Source organism: Rattus norvegicus, chromosome X, assembly GCF_021556685.1.
Source record: "Rattus norvegicus strain SHRSP/BbbUtx chromosome X, alternate assembly SHRSP_T2T, whole genome shotgun sequence".
NCBI classification, from domain to species: domain Eukaryota; kingdom Metazoa; phylum Chordata; class Mammalia; order Rodentia; family Muridae; genus Rattus; species Rattus norvegicus.
Window position 1 is genome coordinate 34,240,217 of NC_141554.1, and position 5,908 is coordinate 34,246,124.

A 5,908-nucleotide genomic window follows, 5' to 3' on the forward strand; every position below is an offset into this window, starting at 1 on the left:
TGCTTATTTGATGAATCTGGCCTTGGAACAAAGGACTTCAGCATGCTAAGCACATGCACTAACCTAGCCTGTCCCAGGTTCTGTCTTCAGTTTCTCTTGTGTAGTTTTTCATAGATATAGTCAACCCATTTTCACGGCTTTATGACATTGGAATGACTTTTGACAACTACTCTTGAAAAATAATAAATACACTCAATTTTATCTCCCCTCACTCTCTCTTCTTCTCCTCTAACAAAAGTTCCACGGGGTCATTATGTCCTAGTCTTGGTTATTTGTTTAGCTTTAAATTCTATCATTATATTGTTGGGTTTTGTTCAACATTCTTCAGGTTCTCTGTTTGACATTTTGCCTATGAGATATGAGTGGTTTTCTCTCTCTTCCCATCCATCCATCCCACCATTTAATTACACCTTCTTTCTGTCCTAGGCCACCATTTCCCCTATTTACATAATCAGTATTGTCATTAATAATAGTATTTTCTGTACTGACTAGGAATCATATCTATTTAAACAAATGCTGCCAGAGAAAAAACATAGTCAACTTCTTCACAAAACCATGTACTTGGACTAGGAAGAAGTCTGTTTGTAGACATCCAGGCACTTGGGTTCAATCTCCAGAAACCACATTGTAAAAAGGTGAATGTGGTGACATGAACTTTTAATCTCAGTACTGGGGAAGTGGTGACAGGTCAGATCTCTGGAGCTCACTGACTGCCTAGCCTAACTTATTAGGCAACCTACAGGGCACTGAAAAACATTCTTCCAAAAGATGAACTAGCTAACTCTTGATGATAGACATCAAAGTTGACCTCTGACTTCTACATGTATGCACACAAAACAAATATTACACAAGGCTATGCAGAGCTCTTCCGTGGGGTGAAGCAAAAAGCCCTAGGTATGGAAGGAAAAGGCAGCTAACTTAATTGATTCCATGTGAGGTAATGAATCTCAAAATGTGGCCCCGCAACAAATCGTATAAGCATCATCTAGAAACTTGGAGGAAATGGCAACCATTGTGCTTCACCAAAGACCTCAGAAAGGGCAGAATCAAGACATATGGGAATTAGCATGTCTTCCATATAATTCAAAAGCACACTCAAGTTTCAGACTTGCACACTGAGTGAAGAATAAATACAATTTAAGATCCAGGATTGTTTCTACCATTATATATTGTCTTGTTAGTTAAATCATTTAAACTATGTTGTAAAAGTTAAATCAACACATGAAGGCTTTGATTAATTTTTCCAAAAGAACATCAGCATTATAAGATGGTAATGAGTTCCGCAAGAGAAATCAAACTACATGGAATATAACTGGGTGGGAGACATTTACTTATATATACTCATGACAAAAAGCAAAGAAACCTCAATATCCAAAAATTACAAAAAAGTGTATAGTATCTGCAGAAGAGGTAGCTTTCTCTATGATAACTCCAGTTTGTGTCAAGTTGACACACTTTGAACATCAAATACGGCAATAAATTAAAGTTTAATTTTTCCCATACATTTACTGCAAGTAGATTTCTTTAATATAGTATGAAAGGGTCTGTATTAGCTTAGGACCACGAAGACAAACTTATCAGCACAAAGGAAATTTACTTGCCCCAGAGGGACAACGGGCAAGGAGTAATAGACAAAGACAGGAGATAGAAGAAAAAAGAAAATGAAAAGAAAGCAATGGAGAGGAGGCAGGGTATTTTTCCCAGGATAGGAGGGACAAAGGAATACCTGGAGACAGACATGGCCCACGGGCAAATGTTAGTTTACAAAGGTAAAAGGGGAAACTCCATGTTAGAATGAGGTCTTTAATTTTGATGGGGCATACTAATTTGGTGAACCGAAGAGGGCTTTTAATTGCCTGCCTTCAATACTTTGATAGGCAGACCTTGGCAGTTAGCCTCAGGAGGAGAGGGGACAAATGAGGAAACAGACCTTGGGGCTAGCTTTAGGAATATAATCTAATAATATTTAGCAAGGCACAGAGAATGGGTAGAAGGGCAAGGCCTGCCAATGCAATGCTGGCCATGCGGTCCCTAAGCCTGAAAGTGTGTTTCTATGGCAATATGACTATGTCATGTAGTCATCATCACTAAACTTCAAGGAAGTCAAAATAAACTGAGAGGAAAGGATTTGGTTCCTGGAAACGGAGTGCAAATTTGAATTTGTTTAATCTATATATGCCATAGTAAGACAATTTCCATGCCATGTTTCCTGTCATAGTCAGGGTTTGTATTCCTGCACAAAACATCATGACTAAGAAGCAAGTTGGGGAGGAAAGGGTTTATTCAGCTTACACTTCCACATTGCTGTTCATCACCAAAGAAAGTCAGGACTGGAACTCAAGCAGGTCAGGAAGCGGGAGCTGATGCAGAGGCCATGGAGGGATGTTACTTACTGGCTTGCTTCCCCTAGATTGCTCAGGTTGCTTTCTTATAGAACCCAGGACTACCAACTGCGGGATAGAACCACCCACAATGGGCCTTCCCATCCTTGATTATTAATTGAGAGAATTATAGCTGGATCTCATGGAGGCATTTCCTCAAGGGAGGCTCCTTTCTCTGTGATAACTCCAGTTTGTGTCAAGTTGACACACAAAACCAGCCAATATATCACCTAACAAATGTTCAGTGCATTTGCTACATAGAGTTCTCTTAACTGAAGCTCCTTCCAAAGTGAGAGCTTGACCATGTGGTGGCCTCCACATTTAGATACAGAATAGTTCCCTGCTCCTGATCAAAGAGGAATCATCTGTGCTTTGATTTAGGTTTCCTTCGCCCATTAATAAAGATTTCTGTTATGATCATCATTACATTACATGAATTCATTTCTACACACTCAATAGCATGGTTCCCAGGTAATTTGAAATGATGTTCATTGACTTGAACTATAATTGATGTTCTTTTAATTTGTCTGATCAAAGTATACCAGTTTCACAAAACCACACCATGCTTTGATTCCTTGATACTTGAATTAATATTTGCTAGGTTGCTTTAAAATTTTTCCTGCAGTATCTGTACAATTTCCCTTTTTTGTACTAACGAAATGAAAGCACACTGTGCATACCTACTGAATCATTAGAAACTGCCTCAAGGGACCAGAGACATTGATCAGCTATAGAGCATTTATTTAACATGTACAATGTCCTGCGTTCAATTCCCCAGCATTGCCAAAATAAAAGCAACAACCAATGAGAAGAAGTCCAAGATACGGTAACTTAAAGAACCAGTTACTGTCAACTCTCCTGGAGGTAGCATTGGGCTCAGCCAGGTCGCCACCATGTGAAATCTCCCAAGGACTTGAAATCAGGTGATAATGGAGTCATAATACACTGCACATTGACACAGGTCTGTTAATTCTTCGCACATGACAACCATTGGACTGAGAGATCAGCTGGGTATAACCTGTCTTGTCAAACCTAGGGCCACTTCCCTAAGACTCAGCTTTCTCCAAGCACAGCACTCAGGAAAACACCAGCACTATACACACAGCTAATAGCTCCAAACAATAGAGAATTTCAGCCTGAGAATCCCAAGATAGCCTGAAAGAAGCTTTAAGGCTTCATCCATGCTAGTCTACATGGTAATTGAGTGACTTACTGACTCATCAAACCAAGCCATTTTTAAGCAAAAAATAAAAAATGGTTCTCCTCTCAACTGGAGGATTAACAAAAAAGGTGACCACCTTTAATTGAGCATATGTACTTTCCATAGCCCAGACTAACCTTGAATTTGTCATGTAGCTGAGGATGACCTTAAGCTTCTGATTGTCTTGCATCTACTACTGGACTACTGGAATTACAGGCATGTGTCACTATACTGGTGTATGAAATGCAAGGGATCAAATCTAGGACCACTTGAATGCCAGGCAAGCCTTCTACCAACTAAGCTACATGACCAGCCTGTCATAAAACTAGGTGTGGTGGTTCTTTCCTGTAATATTATCACTGGGGAGATGAAAGCAGGCCAATGGAAGGTCAAGGTCATCCTCGACATATAGCCAGGTTGTAGCAAACAGGAGCTGCACAAGACACCAAAGCTTCAACATGAGCCAGCATTTCATTTGCTTTATCTGTTCTATGAAATGAACTGTGTGCCTGGAGCCATTGATTTCCATTTCTAGTATGAACCAGTTTTTCAATCTGCATATTTACTATGTTAGAACTTCCCCCTCCCTCCATTCTCAGAATAAGGCCCAAACTTTTCTATACCTAGTACTACCTAGAGGAATTTTCTCATAAATATTATGCAGAATGTAACTCATTTTTGAATTCTTGCTGTTTGAAAATAACTCTTTACATCTTATCAGACGATCATGGAATAAAGCTGGACTTCATTGAACCTTTTGGTAGGATGACCATTTTCTGTGGTATTAAATGTGAGAATCCATGAACATAGGAAGTCCCTTCATCTCCAGATTTGTTCTTTTTGTTTCTCCAGTGGTTAAAGTTTTCAGTGCAAGGTCCTTAATTTTCTGATTTAGGTTTATTTCAAGGTATTTTGTGAGTCATTATGAATTGTATCATTTCCCCGATTTCTATCTCAGTTTGTGTTTCTATGGTATGTAGAAAGACAACTTATTTGAGCATGTTACATTTTTCCATCAATTAATGTATTTATTCACTTTACATCCTGATCCCCTATTCTTTCCCAGTACCCCCTCATACAGTCACTTCTCCTAGACTCCCTCCCCTTCTCCTCTGAGACGGTGGAGGCCCCCTTGTCTATCTCCCCAATGCCCTTCAAAATCTCAATATAAGTCTTCACAAGAAACTGAAAAAGTAATAATTTCAAAATTATATATGTAACCAATATAATAAAGGAAAAGGGGGCTATCGACTTAAGGTGGGGCACATAGGAAGTATTTGGGAGGTATTTGGGAGGGACCAGAAAAAGGAAATGGAAGAGGAAATGTTATAAATATATTTCCACTAAAAACATTTTAAAAATAAAATCAAAAATTATATGGAAACACAAAAGAGCTGGGATAGCTAAAACAATTCTAAACAATAAAAACACCGCTGGATGTATAAACAAAAGAGAAAAAAGTTGGATGTGAAAAACAAAGAAACAGAGAGCCTATATACTCATGGAAACTGAACAACCTTCTACTCAGTGATCACTGGGTAATGGAAGAATTTGTTTTAAAGACATTAAAGACTTTAGTTAGTTTGGCTAAGGGATTGTCTATCTTGTTCATTTTCTCAATACACTAATCAAGCCAGAGAGAGTATACAAGAAGGAAAACTCCAAAAAAAGGAGGGTAACTACACCCAAGAAAACATAAGAAATATATAATTCTGTACCATCAAATCCAAAAGAAGAGAATCATGCACACGAGTATACTCACACACTTACACACACACACACACACACACACACACACACACACTTGACCAAGATGGCTTCACCTTATTTACATTCTCATAGAGCATTACTTCATATTAGCCCACCAACAGTTTCATGTTACATCATACAGATTCATCATTACTTTGCCTATTTGATGGTTGTCTATATTTTATTATTTTTCATTTATAGCCTCTGAATTCCAATAATTACAAGTCACTCTTTTTATGTTTGTTGAATGTTTCCTTGTCTTTTAGTTTCTTCATTTCCTTTTGTCTTTGGCCTGATATTTTCTTTGTTTACAGTTTGAGAGGTTCATACATGAAGATGGTGGATCTTTAGACATTTTATTCCCATTACTTTCTCCTATCCTCCTCTTCCTTCTGACAAAGCACTTCTTGCCAAGAAGGCCCATTAGAATATTCATGTATGTGTATACATAAATTAGGATTAGGATTGGCAGAATTAATATAGTAAAAATGACCATCTTGCCAAAAACAGTCTACAGAGTCAATGCAATCCCCATCAAAATCCCAACTCAATTCTTCATAGAGTTAAAAAGAGCAAT